The sequence below is a fragment of the Gopherus flavomarginatus genome, chromosome 13 (assembly GCF_025201925.1).
Source record: "Gopherus flavomarginatus isolate rGopFla2 chromosome 13, rGopFla2.mat.asm, whole genome shotgun sequence".
Classification (NCBI taxonomy): Eukaryota; Metazoa; Chordata; order Testudines; family Testudinidae; genus Gopherus; species Gopherus flavomarginatus.
In genome coordinates this window covers 1,766,739-1,783,306 of record NC_066629.1, presented here as the reverse complement: position 1 = coordinate 1,783,306, position 16,568 = coordinate 1,766,739, and the positions used below count along the sequence as shown (strand labels likewise).

General features: G+C 44.6%; 1 pseudogene; it reads left to right on the top strand.

The window, feature by feature from the left end:
• Positions 1-14,191, top strand: part of LOC127033524 (bone morphogenetic protein receptor type-1B-like) — an 83,916-nt pseudogene extending 69,725 nt beyond the window's left edge.
• Positions 14,192-16,568: the final 2,377 nt, after the last annotated feature.

The following is a 16,568-nucleotide window of genomic DNA, read 5'->3' as shown; positions in this document are numbered from 1 at the left end:
CTTGCAACATTCCCAGGTCAATACTCCTCGCTCAGCATTCCCATAATACAGCAAGAACATTCTCACTTCGTCACAAATGCCCTCAGTCGTCTCAAAAGATTGTAGTTTGTAGCTACACAACAGTTTCTGAATGACGCTTGGGACCAGATCCTCAGCTGCTATAAATCAGTGTAGTGCCACTGAAGCCAATGGAACTAATGACGATTTATAGCCGCTGATAATCTGGCCCTCTGAGAATAAGGTCTAGGCGTCGCCATGACCTCTGTGTTTCAGAGCTATAGAACAAACAATACAGTAACACTCTGCACAAAAGCATGTCCAGTTTGGGTTAGAAGTTGTACAATATTTGTTTTTTTTTTAAATACAGCAGTTCCTGGGTAAGCACGACATTTATAGACATTGGCATAGCCTCCATGGTGCCCTATATAGTGGCCCGCCGACCCTCCACCTTCTTACCGCCGGTGACAGCTAGCTGGAACTTCACTTCTCTTGCAGCAAGCCTAGCAGTGTCTCGTTTAAGTGTATATAGTTGTTTCCTCTCTCATAGTTTAGAGTTAGTGTTAGTTCTAGATAGTTAATAGTTGTTGGGGGCTTCCCCCCCCAACATATTCGTCACCCCACTAGGGCATGCCCGGGTCCCCAGGGTTTAAACTCTGCATGGACTGCGTGAAGTTTATGCCGAAGAGTGACCTGCACTCATCCTGCTTGAGGTGCCTCGGGGAGAGCCACCAAAGAGACCGGTGCGGTATCTGCAGGGGATTCCGTCCCAGGACTCCTAAGGACAGATAGCAGAGACTCAGAGTGCTCCTGATGGAGGCGGCTTTACAGCCACACTCGGACCCTAAGCCTGCCAGTCCGGCCCCCAGCACCTCATCCTTGGTGCACAGTGCTCTGGCACCGCTAACGAGACAGGAAGCCCAGTCTAAGATCTCTAAGTCCCAGCATCAGAGAGAATTGGGACATAGAAAATCGGCCTCCGTGTGGCACCGATCACCATCTCCAGTGCCTGCGAAAAAGAAGAGGCCGGTGAGGGACCAATCACCCCACCAGGACCTTAAAAGGCCAGTGGCATCCACGACTGCGGTGGGACAAGCCGAGCCACAACCGGACCCTCCCAAGGTCCCGTTGACTGCTGCTCCGGTGGGGGTGCGGTCGAGTCCAGACCGGTCTAGATCCCCGGAACTCAGTGAGAATGTGCATCCCCAATTGACGCCGGAGGCGTTCGAGGTGGCCTCTGACTTATTAAGCCTCCCGGTGCCGGCCTCCCCACGCCTGTGGAAAGAGCTGCTAGACACGGCCCTACCCCCAATTCAATCAAGGGGCAAGCAGGCCAGGATGTTGCCCCAGTTCCCACCTTGTGCCGCTCCGGCAGCACCGGCACAGAGAGAGCACTCCCTGGCCTCATGACACCACTCCCCGGTGACAGTGGTTACTGCTCCCCCTCAGTCCTCCTATTTGGAGACCTCGGACTCAAAGGTGGAATCCTACCGCTCCAGTAGATGGAGGAACAGGAGTTCGGCTTCTCAGGCAAGCTAATGACCTTACCCGGCATAGTGGCAGCAATAGTGGCAACTGCCGTCCCAGTGGCTGTTCTGGACTCCCTGGGCCTACCGTCAGTCCCTGGGACATGTGCATGGTCTGTGCTCCAGGTCTGTGTCGGTCTCCTCGACGTCGGTGGCTCTGGCGCAAATGCATCTACCACCGGCACCACTGTCTGACAGGAGTGTGCCACAACAGAACCTGGCATCGCCTAATCAGACACTAGCACCGACAGGGACCATGTTTCCGATGCCGCAGGCACCGCCCAGCACGCCTCGTCGTTTGGTGTTGACCCTAGTACCGGCCACGGTGCAGCATCCTACATCTGCACCAGCCACGTAACCAGAGTTCTGTGTGCTGCAGAGCCCTGCAGAGGCTGAGGGTACAGAGGAAGGTCCTTTGCAGGTGGTCATCTCCTCTTCCTCGCCAGATGAGGCACTTGTGGCAACGTCAGTGGCACCAGCCCTAGAGGACAACCAGGTGCTTCAGCAGCTACTTAAGCGTGACGCTCAGAGCCTGGCGATCCAAGTGGAGGAGATCAAGGTGGATGTAGATCCGGTAGTGGATATCCTGGCCCCCTCGGACCTATCTAGGCTTGCCCTACCATTGATCAGAATGCCAGCTGATACATCCCGCACCTTGTGGCAGATGCCAGCTTCGTTGGCCCCTATGACCAAAAAGACAGAGAGACGCTACTTTGTACCCTACAAGGGCCATGCTGCAAATGTATTTCCTTAGTCTCCAGAGTATGAAGAATTCTCCCCCTATAGTCTGCAGACTCTGTTTAGCCTTTCCTGAGCCAATAGACAATGACAGGTTCAACTGTTCCAAGCCACACCTTTAGAGGGAAATGACCGGCAGACCCAGACTGCTAACAAACCATGAAATAGAAGCTTGGCCCCCTGAGCTGCCACCTCTTTCACAGAGAGAACTGGACTCCCCAGCGGGCTCTCAGTTTCAGCTCCTGGCACACACAGAGTGACAGTTCAGGTAGAAATCTGCTGCTCCAATGAGAATGATGTGCTCTAGGTCTTTTTCCTGATATACCCTGTGTTGGTGTCTCCTTTCAAAGGCGATGGCCATTGCTTGAATGTTTACATTGTTAATGCTCCAGGACCAGGTAATGTCAGGTTAAAACATGACCAATGTGCTCACAAGGCAGATAATGGTAGGTCATCTCTGCTCATGATGGGAAGGAGAGGGAAGGAAAGAGTTGGAACAAAGGTGGGAGAGGGAAGTGGATCTTTAAAAGAGAAGTGCATGACAGTAAGCCAAGATTCCCCTAGGATCCTCTTTGTCTCATTACCCTAGTACAGGGGTAGGCAACCTATGGCACATGTGCCGAAGGCAAAACACAAGCTGATTTTCACACTGCCCGGGTCCTGGCCACTGGTCCAGGGGGCTCTGCATTTTAATTTAATTTTAAATGAAGCTTCTTAAACATTATAAACACCTTATTTACTTTACATACAACAATAGTTTAGTTATATATTAAAAACTTATAGAAAGATCTTCTAAAAACGTTCAAATATATTACTGGCACACAAACCCTAAATTAGAGTGAATAAATGAAGACTCGGCACACCATTTCTGAAAGGTTGCTGACTCCTGCCCTCGTAAATCTGAAACATAATAGTGTTATTCCAGGGTGAGTCAATAAGGCTAGAATTGTCACAGTTTACTGTGTGTTCAGCATTTGTGTGGAAGATGCAAGACAATCAGATTGTGAGGACTTGAGAAAATCTCATCTTTATCTGCCTCAGAGTGAACACCAGGCTGGAGGTGGGGAGTGTGCTAAAGTATCACAGTTTTGAGACTCTGCAGTTTTAAAAGAAGATGGTGCAGGATTTCTTCAGTTTTCAGCATGAGAATATGCACAACGGTCCAACACGTGTGTTTGAAATGCGTCTACAAATTTGGAGATGACAGCTAAATTTTAGAGCAGAAAATGGGTATAGCGTGCAAGGATTAATTCAAACTTTTCAGTTATTTTTATATAATCACAAATCTTACGTGTTGCTTGGTAATGTTGCATTTTGAAGCGGTTTTAAAGAATGGCTCATCTGCAATGATACATTTTCCCACAATTGCAAAAATAAAAAACAAATAATTTTTCCTGCTAAAGTGCTGTGAGAGAGAGAGACATCCTTACACTGATGTAAATATAACATTAGGGACTTTAGCTCTATGCCCTAGCAGGGATTAGACATCCCTTATGTGTCTTCTGTGCTGGGGTAGATACAGTTGGGTATAGGAATTGCTTTTGTTAAGACTCTCGGTTTTCTGAAATTAATAAAAGTTAGTTAAGATAAAGAGGCATCAAACAGGACAAAGTCTGTGTCGCAGCTGACAAGATACGTAAGATACAGGAGTGTAAATCCCAGGTTTGAGGCAGTGGGGGTTAGTGGATTGGTCATAAAGGGCTAAATACTCCCTTACAAACTCAATCACAAGCACTAGAGTTACCAGTGAGAGCTTTGACTGAGTAAAGACTGCAGGGTCAGTCAGGCCCTCGATTGCTGTTCCATGTGCTGTGTTTGCCCTGTTCAATGAGAGCTAAAGAAGGAACACCTCAAATGAGTCTGAAATCAAGTGCTGCGTTACGCAATGCTGCAGTAGAAAAGAAAGGGAACAATTCTCTTGCTTAATATAATTATAAATTCTTGTGTGTCTTTTTACATGGGAAACTAACCCCAGGAAGGCAGAATGCATGTTACACCCAACCTAATGGGAAAGACATCTCAGGTGTGAGAGAGCAATGTTGGCTTCTAAGACAAAAACACAGCCATTGTACAAAGCTTTTTTTGATTTTTTTTAAATCAGATTGTGTTGAAGGAGACATTGGTCATAGGGCCTTGGTGATCTCAGTGATCGTTTGCAATATACTCCTGGTACTTCTCATCATATTCTGGTACTTCAGGTAAGTGGGAAGTATTTCAACTTTGTCTGCTTCAGATTTCTTCCTAACATCACTTTCCCTTCTCCCACCCCGGCTTATGAACTGTAAAATTAAAAAAAAATTAACAGGAGGGAATTGGGGAACAATTAAAAACACATTGTTTTTATTATAGGGAAAAATTGTATATTTTGTTAATGTTAAAATCACAAAGTCATCAATATAATGTCCCATAAAATAGTTGGTCTTTTGTATAGCATCCTTCATAGAAAGTATGTCCTAAAAAGCTTTCCACTGGGAAACAACACAGAGTAGTATACACTGAAAATTAAAGAAAACAATAGTGCAAAGACACGCTATAGTAAATAAAGCTCACAACCCTTTTAACCCAGTGTACACAAGGTTGACACAAATTCACAAACTCTACCCAAAGAGGCAGGGAGATTCAGAAAGCACAGGTAAATTCATAACAATACCTTTGTTTGGTCATAAAAAACCCACAACATTCATAACTAAAAGGCGAGGGATTTACTACATCTCTGTTTTTAGGACTATTCTCTGAATTAGGGGTTTAAAGTTGGTACTTGGCTATGCAAAATTATGCTGGATTCCCCAGCAGATGATAGTCATCCCCTTTCATAGACCGAAAGCGTTCTAATGTTGCGAATAGATCAGAAAATAGTCGTTGATGAGACTAGCTCGTACTTTGGGTAATTGCTGGGGACTTCTGAATGACTAAAAATTAAATGTGAGTAGCGTTTTCTGTGTAGCATCTGTTCCTCATTGCACTGTCAACTAATTTAATTTTCGCTAAAATCGTAGGCACAAAAGGCAAGCAACCAGACCTCATTACTGCATTGGAGTTGAACAGGATGAGACTTACTTTGCTCCAGGGGAAACCCTGAAAGACTCGACTCAATGGTCTCAGAGCACAGGAAGTGGGTCTAGTTTCCCTATGGTAAGAAAGGAGTGTAATTTAGATACACACAGAGAGTCCTGTGGCACCTTATAGACTAAAAAGTATTGGAGCATAAGCTTTCGTGTGTGGATACTCACTTTGTTAGACGCATGTAATGGAAATTTCCAGAGGCTGGTATAAATATGCAGGCAAGAATCCATCTAGAGATAATGAGGTTATTTCAATCAGGGAGGATGAGGCCCTCTTCTAGCAGCTGAGGTGTGAATACCAAGGGAAGAGAAACTGCTTTTGTAGTTGGCTAGCCATTCACAGTCTTTGTTTAATCCTGAGCTGATGGAGTCAAATTTGCAACTGAACTGAAGCTCAGAGGTTTCTCTTTGAAGTCTTGTCCTGAAGTTTTTTTTTGCTGCAGGATGGCTACCTTTAAATCTGCTATTGTGTGTCCAGGGGGGTTAAAGTGTTCTCCTACAGGTTTCTGTATATTGCCATTCCTAATATCTGACTTGTGGCCCGTGCATTCCAGCTTTGTGCAAGGGTTCCTATGTTTTAGCATGAGAGGAGATGGACAAAGAGAGATGAAACCCATGTTGTGGAGTATATTTAAACGACATTTCTTGGGATTTAACAGGTCGAAATTACTATAGCAAGGCAGATTGAGATGGTGAAACAGACCGGTAAAGGTCGCTATGGAGAAGTTTGGATGGGAAAGTGGCGTGAAGAAAAGGTAGCTGTAAAAGTGTTCTTCGCCACTGAGGAGGCCAGCTGGTTGAAAGAGACTGAAATCTACGAGACTGTCCTGTTGAGGCATGAAAACATTTTGGGTGAGTGAGTGAAATAAAAGATAGAAATGATGCCGTTTTAAGTTTCTTACTATTCTTGCTAATAACTTTGTACTTGCTGATGTCCTTTTCTTCATGCATTTTGTCACCTGCCATGCTTTGCCATTAACCACAATATGCTTCTCTCCATGGGGCAGATATCAAAAAGCAAATCGTTTTAAGGGTCTCCATGCAGATAGGGAGTAACTGGCTTTGGGAGGTTGTAATCCCCAACAACCATACACCTGTTTTTCCCACTTGTGTCTGGGGTTCTTTTTTTAGAAAGCAAACTCCAGGCCACTGAACTGACATTTAACAATGACACCATGTGGAACTGAAAAAGAAGAGACACTGAAGGCATTCTCAGGGTATTTGTTTAAAACTCAGTTATGCACGTTGTACAGAGCTCTCTGTAGGGGGCGATGTGGAGCCACGCTATGCTAGGGAGAGCCGTCAGGAGGTATGTCTCCCTTGTGGCTGCTGGATGTTTGTGTGATCCTTCCCCACACAATTATGTCCCTAGAGTGACCAAGAACTGAGCAGACATAGGAACATAAGAACGGCCGTACTGGGTCAGACCAAAGGTCTATCCATCCCAGTATCCTGTCTGCTGACAGTGGCCAATGCCAGGTGGCCCAGAGGGAGTGAACCTAACAGGTAATGATCAAATGATCTCTCTCCTGCCATCCATCTCCACCCTCTGACAAACAGAGGCTAGGGACCCCATTCCTTACCCATCCTGGCTAACAGCCATTAATGGACTTAACCTCCATGAATTTATCCAGTTCTCTTTTAAACCCTGTTATAGTCCTAGCCTTCACAACCTCTTCAGGCAAGAAGTTCCACAGGTGGACTGTGTGCTGCATGAAGATCATCTTCCTTTTATTTGTTTTAAACCTGCCACCCATTAATTTCATTTTGGTGATCCCTAGTTCTTGTATTATGGGAATAAGTAAATAACTTTTCCTTATCTACTTCCTCCACATCACTCATGATTTTATATATCTCTGTTACATCCCCCTTAGTCTCCTCTTTTCCATGCTGAAAAATCCTAGCCTCTTTAATTTCTCCTCATGTGGGACCCGTTCCAACCTCCTAATAATTTTAATTGCCCTTCTCTGAACTTTTTCTAATGCCAGTATATCTTTTCTGAGATGAGACAACCTTGCTTAACTGAGTGGTTCCTTCGACTCTTCCCTTGAACAAGCAAAGGACAGAGAAGGTGTTTTGTTTTGTTTTTTTGGTGAAGTCCCTGTCCCCCTCGATCACAATTTAACCTTTAACCTGGGGATTAGACAGAAACTAGCGATAACCTTTAGCTTGAGCTGGTCTTAATATAGCTTTGGAATCACTCAGAGTAATTGTTGCACACTTTTTTCATGCAGTATAATCCACATTTTTAATATGTGCTGATGCAGGCATGGTTCATATCCTTACTAACTGAATACAATATAGATAGAATAAAGAAGTTGAACTTTGTAGCTGAAACTCACAAGTGGATGAGAGAGAATGTAGAGTCGTGTGTGGTGTTCAAAAGCCCCAAAAAATATTAATCTGAAAACATTTCCTCCCTCCCCATAGGGTTCATTGCTGCGGACATTAAATGTACGGGGACTTTGACCGAACTGTATCTTATCACAGACTACCATGAGCATGGCTCCCTGTATGATTATCTGAAAACCACTCCCTTGGATACAAAAGCCATGCTAAACCTGGCCTATTCTTCTGCTAGCGGCTTGTGCCACTTGCACATGGAGATCTTCGGGACTCAAGTCAAGCTAACTATTGCCCACCGGGATCTGAAAAGTAAGAACATCCTAGTGAAAAAGGATGGAACCTGCTGTATAGCAGACCTAGGCTTGGCAGTTAAATGGTTTAGGTGAGTAAAATGAGGTGCATTTCTTTGTGGGTGAATTCTTTCCTGCCCCCAGGCTTGTTAATGTCAGCAATAAAATGGGTGTTTTTTAATTGAAAGGGATCGGAGAGATACCACGGTATCTTTTTGTATCATTGACATGCATCCGACGAAGTGGGTATTCACCACGAAAGCTCATGCTCCAATACGTTTGTTAGTGTATAAGGTGCCACAGGACTCTTTATTGTTTGTGGGGTGTAATATATATGATACACCCTTATACTGTACTAGGGGCAGGTACAAGTCTGTGACATCTTACGCGCATTTAACTTGCACAGTTTCAGTTTTATGCGGTTGGCAAAAACAAAAAAAAGAGAAAAATAACAATTTTAATATCGTACTTGTAGTGCGGGCGATTCCGCCCGCCATTACACTCAATGTAATTTTGACTAGACGCGATTTTCGCTTTATGCTCTGAGTGCAGAACGTAACCCCAGTGTAAGATGCGACAGACCTGTATATTATATATTGCATGTTTATAAACAGCGGTTTTGTATTTAAATGGTGGTTCTAATAGTATTTGCACACAAATTCCATTTTCAGTAAGTTGTCCTTAATAGACAACCAATTAATATTACTGTATGCTGAAAACAACATGTTAAGAAAACAACATTTAATGAAGATTTGATTGGTATCGCCTGCATTAGCGTTAAGTCTAATGCTAAACAAAATCTCCCAAATGTTGCCAGGGTCCCTATTGAGTCTTCTCTCTGTTGTGGTTCTGCATTTGAATGCTTAATACCACCTGAGGCAAGTAAGCCTTTTAAGAAGTTGAGGGCTGGTCACAGTCTGTACCTTTCTCTAGAAGAACTGTTCCATTAAGATTATGCATTATTTTTGACCTTGTTCAAGAATGATTTTTGTTTGAATTTGTTTTTTCTCCACATCCAGTTGGGTTTTCTGAGGTGATTTTTTTTTCAGATTACTTTTTGTATGTTTGATTCTTCTTTTTCTTTTCCTTTTAGTGATAAAAATGGGGTGGACGTACCACCTAAAAAACTGGTAGGCACAAAGCGCTATATGGCTCCTGAGGTGCTGGATAAAAGGTTGAATAGGAATTGCTTCCAGTCATATCTCATGGCTGATATGTACAGTTTTGGACTCATCCTTTGGGAGGTAGCAAGGAGATGTGTGTCAGAAGGTAAATGGCAAACATATTGTTGGTAAGTGGGACGTGACTTTTCCTTGTAGCAGCAAACTCCATTTATAACCTGAAGCTTCAAGTTCCGTCCTTTCTTTCTGGGTAGTAGATTTTGTTGCAATAAACTAAGCTGGGTACACCTTGGCAGTCCTGAGCCTATTCATTTCTGCTTCCTTGCACTGAGGGCTTGTCATCTTCAGTCTTAGTTTAACAACAAAGATTTACACTATGTTTAAGTAGCCTATTTAAAGATGCAATGATTCATCCCTGTGGTGGGAACATGGAGCTAATTTGTGGGCTTTTTCAGGGAAGGTCTGCACTGCAGCCAGGATTGACTCTCTGAGATCAATCCACCAGCGATCAGTTTAGTTGGTCTAGTAAAGACCGACCAGATCAACTGCAGATCGCTCTCTAGGCAACCCCTATACCGTAACCCTGATGAGAAAAGTAAAGTAAGTCGATGGGAGATTTTCTCCTGTCGCCCCCCACCCCCACCCCATGGTGTAGACCCCGCGGTAACTCCACCTAACGTATGTCGACTCCAGCTACATTAGTCACGTAGCTGGAGTTGCGTAGTGTAGGTCAACTTACCGTGGTAGTGTAGACATAGCCTCAGAGTGGTAAACATTTCTGCTGGAGTAGGAACACTCTGCTGTTTGAGCAGAAAAAAAAATGAGGTGATTTTGCATAGGTGTTACAGTTGACAAATGATTTAAACAGACAACTATTAGGCAGTTGACTGTTGTTCTCTCTCTGTTATCTTTAAAAAAACACAAGTTGCTTCCATGGCAGGCAGAAATGCAGCCAGGATGCAGGAATTAGTAAGAGGGAAGAGAGGCACCTATTCAGTCATCACCATTCCAACATCATCCTGAATTTTCCTTGGACATCTGCTATCCAGGTACAGAATGAGGCCCCGATATTACAGTTGGATGCCATATGAAGTCATTGAGGCTCTCTGTAGGCCCATGAATCCACCCATGTGTATCACATTGAAGGATCAGCTCCAAAATCCGCTCATGCTCAGATTGTGAGATCTGGATCCCAAATGGTATTATTACAGGCTGCAAACCCAGAAAAGCAACAAAGAGTTCTGCGGCACCTTATAGACTAACAAATGTATTGGCGCATATGCTTTCATTGTTGAATACCCACTTTGTCAGATGCATACTTCATTTTCTTCAAAAAGATGACCCCCTCTCCAAAGCAAAATAGAATAGCTCACATGGATAATACTCTTTAAGCCTGGTCTACACTGGGGGAGGGAGGGGATTGATCTAAGATATGCAACTTTAGCTACGAGAAAAGCGTAGCTGAGGTTGACGTATCTTAGATTGACTTACCTCCCGTAAGAATTGATGGCCACGGCTCCCCTGTTGACTCCGCTTCTTCTGCTCGCTCTGGTGGAGTTCCGGAGTTGACGGGAGCATGTTCGGGGATCGATTTATCACGTCTGGACGAGATGCGATAAATCGATCCCCGATAGATTGATTGCTACCCGCTGATCTGGTGGGTAGTGTGGACATATCCTTAGTGTCTATGCTGAGCAAGACAGAGGTAAGTGTGACTGGTAGAGTCCAAAAGAGTGTAGTTGATATAGTCCAGACATCCTTAGTCCCCTGGGATTTTTATCCTGCAGTTATGATGCATCTGGAAAATGTTTCTTTCAGGAATAGTTGACAAATACAGCTTCCATACCATGATCTTCTGCCCACCGACCCCTCCTGCAAAGACATGTGGGAGATCGTGTGTAGAAAGAAGCTTCGTCCCGCATTACCCAGTAGATGAAGAAGTGACGAGGTAAGAAATCCTTTTAAAATAAAGCAAGTTTTATTACGTTGCCATTTATCTGTCTTCAAAACTGTTGTGATTTCACCCAGAATAGACACGTGGGATTTTCAAACATAGCACTGTGCCTGTTAGGATCAGTGAGATGGTTATATTCGATTTTAGCACCTGCCATGTTGCCCCAGAACGGAAGGGCCACTGAGGTAGATGCTCTGATTCCCTGAGGAGCTGGCCTGAAGTCTTTTCAGAAAGATGTGTTATGTTTTTCCTACCGACCGGAATCACATCGTGAAAGCACGCAGACTGTATGTTTCAGCTCTGCTCTTATGCATGTTTTCCCTTTCCCTTGTCAGAATTACTGTTGTTAAAGACTGGCTGGCCAGAAGCTCAACCTACTTGCAAAATTACCCTCTGTGCAGTGTACTGGGGACGACTGTTTGTTTTAAGTCAGGGTTACGATTGTCAGTGGCCCTTTTTCTGAGAGCCCTGGTTCTGTTGCGATGGGGGCAATCCCAGGCTTGTAGTCCTGAGGGCATGATTCCAGTAAGTTTCATTTTACCATCTGTACACAATACCACAGCGTCCAGGAATCGCAGCCAAAACCCTCACCTAGTGCACTTATTTAGAAATACAGCTAACGGGCTATGTTGGGGTCCACTTGCCTTTACACTGTACCTTTTAAAAAGGAGATTGTATTGTATCCGCATCCGATCCGCCATCCGCAAAAATTCAGGGGGGGTGCGCTGGCAGCTGTGAGGTGTCTGCGTGGAGTCGGCAGGTGGAGACACAGCTGAGGGCTGCTCTTGGTGCCCCCCCCCGCACCATGGGCAGGAGGAGAGTCCGCTGCAGCTCCCTGCCTGGGTTCAATGCCAGCGTGGCCGAGGGGAGGGAGGAGACCTGTGGAACTGCACTGGGGCTGCTCGGGGGCCCCCGGCCAGGGCAGGTGGAGGATCCGCTGTGGCTCCTCACTGCTGCCTGCCCAGCTCTTACCATGGCCAAGCAGCAGCTCTGAGCTGGCAGCTGTGAGGAGCCTCCACTTACCCTGGGCCTGAGGCCCAAGCAGCCCCGGTGTCCCTGCCACAGTTCCTCACAGCTGCCTGCCAGCTCTGACTGTCTGAGCCCTGTGCAGATTTGTAGCCACAGCTGCGCTGCTATCTGCAGAAATGGTCCGCGGATCGAAAGCGGCTACTGGTGGATTTGCAGGGCTCTAGGTATCGATGCATCTCTTTGACTGCACATGTGTATGTTTCCCCTAAGAATGGGCTCTAGGAAACGGCATTCCCAAGCGTACTGGTGTTTTTCCTTTAGGGATGCTGGGTTTGAGGGGAGGGGAGGATCTGAACTCAGTCCTCTGAGAATTTCTAATGAATCAAAATGGCGTTTCTGCTCAGTAGAGCAGTAATGGATGTACCTCAGACAAACTTGCCGACTGACAATGACACTCTGCGGAGGTCACTCATCTTGTGGAAGGGGATAGTGTAGTACTGTTATTGTAGCAGACAGGTGTGGTTTGGGAATAGCAGCGTTCGGTTGAGCGTTTGGCAGTTGGATCAAAGATCTCAGCTGCAAGAGTTGTAAGCGGTCAGAGAAGTGGGGTGTGGGTTAAAACACCCCCCACACCCCCATCCCTGGAAATTTGAGTACTTGTTTAACAGTGAAGGAACCACCTGTCTCGCACTGCCGCTGACCAAAGCCTAACGGGGACTTCATCTTGGGAGTCAGGCAAATGGGAAGTTGTGTTGTAGTGGGGCTGGTTAGAAAGGATTTAGCACAGAGAAATAAAGAATCTAGTCTGGCTGCTACCACCCATCAGGTGCTGGGCAGGCTTGCTGAGTTAGCTACTCTTCTCCGAGCAGTTGGCATCACCAGCTCCAAGATGGGGACCACACTGCCAGGTAGCAAACCTAGTAAATTAGTGCATGCGACCACATGGGTTCCCAACCCATTTTTATCTAAGACACTTTCAGAAAAGAATCTGGCTTCATTGGTTATTTAGTAAATGCTGCTGCGCTTTTATGCTCTGCACCCACCTTTCTGACCTGTGCTGTTTCGCTGTTCTTGCCATTAATGAAGGAGGGTTCATGGAGGTGGTATCAAGGAGTGGTGATGAGCAGGGCCATCCCTAGGGGTGTGCAGGGCCCAGACATCACCCCGATTCACCCTATCCAGGGGGTGGCTCTGGTTACAGGACACTCCTATCTAGGGCCCCTCTCAGGCTGCTAAAGCCTTCCTGGCCTTATGCAAACATCAGGAAGGGTTTTTTCCAAAACCATTTTTTTTCAAATATAGCAACAGGGACTTGCAGTGCTTTAAATCCTAGGATTCACCCCAGTGCAGATGGCCTGCGAGGGCCCTCTGTGACGGAGCAAAGAATAGGCAGAAGAGCTGTGCATCACGTCCTCTGTACCTCCTTTCCCATGTCAGGAGCAGTGACTGTCCCCCAGTGGGCCGGCACGAAAGAAGGAATCGTTGTGGCAGACAGCAGACATCGACCAGATCGTCTCATACTATGGGGATAAGGGTAACATAGAATAGAGTCGGGTGAGTGAGAAGTCCTGTAAGACGACTCAGTGGGACAGCAGCTGGAAAAGCTGCCATGCTCAGGCTGTGCTGAAGCCTGGGGTCACTTTGCAGGCTGAAAGAGTGAATTCTACCCTATTGTCCATGTTGCATTCCAGACCCAAAGCCCTGCTGCACAAGGGTCATGCAGCCCACATTAAGGGGAAGTTATCAGAGAGGTTTTCCTTAGCATCCAGGGAAGGGAGATGGGAAAAGTGCTTTTCTGATGTTGGATTTTTGAACCAAATGTGGAGCCCAGTTTGTTATAAATGTTCAAATTGAGTGACCTGCTGAGAACTGCAGTCAATATACAGAAAATGTCATCCCATCCAGCGTGTACCTTTCTTTGTGGCGTAGCAGCTGGCATCACCTTTAGAATACACTGAAGTTTTTCGGGACAGCAGTCTTACATTCCAGCTGACCCAAGTATGAGCCTTTTTAATCTTTTCTTTCCACAGTGCCTGAGACAAATGGAAAAACTCATGACAGAGTGTTGGGCTCACGACCCTGCTTCTCGGCTCACAGCCCTGCGAGTAAAGAAAACACTTGCCAAAATGATGGAGTCACGGGACATTACAATCTGATTCAACAAAAGCCATCTCTGGCGAAAGCCCATCCAAAACGACTTTCCCTTATGGTCAGAGGACACGAAGAGGAATCAGAAGCATTCACTAATATGGATCCTGAACACAGTCATGCTTCAGAGCAACTGTGGATTTAACTAACATCTTTTGAGGAGAGGAGCCTTTGCAAAATCAGCAGCCTTTGACACACAAGATCAGAAAAGGCTCGTCTGCTCCCTGTTTGCATGGGGAACTACCATTTCAGTAACTGGTTCGAGATTATGCATTTTGTTTTCTGTGAAAGCCTATTATTTTTATTTTATTTTATTTTTGATTGTTTAAAAGAAGACACTGTTTTAAATTTTTATGAAAATGAAACATCGTGAGAAGTAAAGACCTATATTGTTACATTAAAAAATCAGAAGAAACTGTGCCTGAAGATGAAAGTAAAGTGACTGGTTTTTTATTTATAAAAAGATTTGCATGCCACCAGAAAACAAAAATATTGAGGAGCGGCTCTGAAGTTAAAAGAAACTGTCTTAAAAGCTACCTTCGTATAGAGACTACTTTTCACAGTCTCGTGTGTTCTGTTCTCTCGGTGTAGATGTACCCTGGTTAGAAAGCTTCCCTATGTAAAGGTACTACTTTCTTGACTTTCTGCCGGTGGCCTGTCACAGGCAGAACTTACTGAATTGGAGAAAAACAGAAGCCATGTAGCAATGGCAGTTCTGTGGGCCTTGTGGTTTTTCATACACCCTTTGGATTTCTGGTTTCGTTAGTTTTTAGGATAAGCCAAAGCACACTTTTTCTTGCCTTTTTTACTGAAAAGTAAAGAATTTTGATGTGAAAGGAACAGGTTCACTCAAGAACGAGTTTAGTTCATCTTAACAGCCTTTCATTTACCAGAGAAACCACTGGTGAGTGAAGCTGCTGTGAACCGCATATGAAAATGTTGCATAGGAGACACTTATACACAACACGAGTGAGAGTTCCCCTTCAGCATGTGAAAGAAGCATTAACGCTTTTAGGAAAAAAAATATCCCGTTTATTCTGGGGGATTATTTGTTGTTACTTTTTTAAATGTAGTGAGGCTTCTTAACTTCCTGTTGATAAGGACTGAAAGGAGGGAACTGCTGACAGTTAGTTGATCATGCGGTTTGGATTTATTTAGGCAGAATTAGACCCAGTGCTGCGTTTCTCTTTCAACCAAAACCTCCCGCTGCAGTCAGTGGAAGAGGTGAGGGGTGGGCAATCTGGTCCAAGCTTTCGCCCATTATGAAGTGTTACTGTTTATGAAGAAAAATTCCATGGTTGCTGCACAAAGAAACATTAGTTCTCAGAGTCCCTTTTGAAACACTGTTTGAATTATTTCTTTATTCTGACCATTATCAGGTCCTATCACTTTTTTTTAAAACCTAGAAATGCATAGAGAATTCTTTTTCTGAAATGCATACAAGGTGTGACATTTCTAACTTTAGGAAAACATTTCCCACAATATGTTTTTCTTCTCCAGTTATGTTTAATAGAAGGTATTTGGGAGAAAATTAACAAAAATTTGAGCTGAACGCTTTCAAAAATCTGAGACCAAAGTTCATTCCCTAAATCTGCGTTTAGATGCAGGAACAAGAGGCCCGATTTCCAAGAGCACTCAGCCCTTTTGGAACAGGCCACTGATTTTGAACACCTAACTATGGATTTAGAGCCTAATGTTAGGCTCATGGTTTTTTTTAAATCTTGGTGTGAAACTTTAGCGTTCTTGTTACTTTAAACAGCCTTTGCACTAACCTCTGGATCTCTGGGTGGCATTGCTCAGTCATGGAGTCTTCCACCTGAGGACTTGTAAGTCATAGCGCTTTCATAAGGAAAGGAATTGTGTTTCCCTTTTTGGACAAAACTGATTTATTTGTATCACCCAGGTAAACATCATTTGAGTTCAGCTTCATCGCTTGCCTCAGTTATTTATAGGTTGAAAAATTATGACTTCATATTTTAAAATTGATAAAAATGTGCAAAGTTCAAGACGTTTGAACAGAAGAGTTTCAGTATTGGTTAAGCATTTTCTAAGGTCAATTTCCGTGGGCTTCAGTGGATGATGCATATGGTTATCTGAGAGCAGGATCTGGCCTTCTAAAGCAGTGGGGTTCTGTGCTTTTCTTTACTGAAATGTTTGTTTTCCAAAGTGGAAAGAATCGCACAAACCCTTTCTCTTTCTTCTCCTGTGTGCACTGAGTCTAGACAACTGTACTATAAATTACCCCTTTTGTGGTGTCACCATTGGTGATTAGATAATAGTGGTTAAAAATGCAAAACCCCAAAGTAATTAACGACAGTAGACGGAAATGGGAAAGGAAATGAACCAGCGATTGAACAATTCCTCATATACTGTGCCTCTGCAAATTATTTTAATCCTGAGGTCCTCGCTCAGATGAA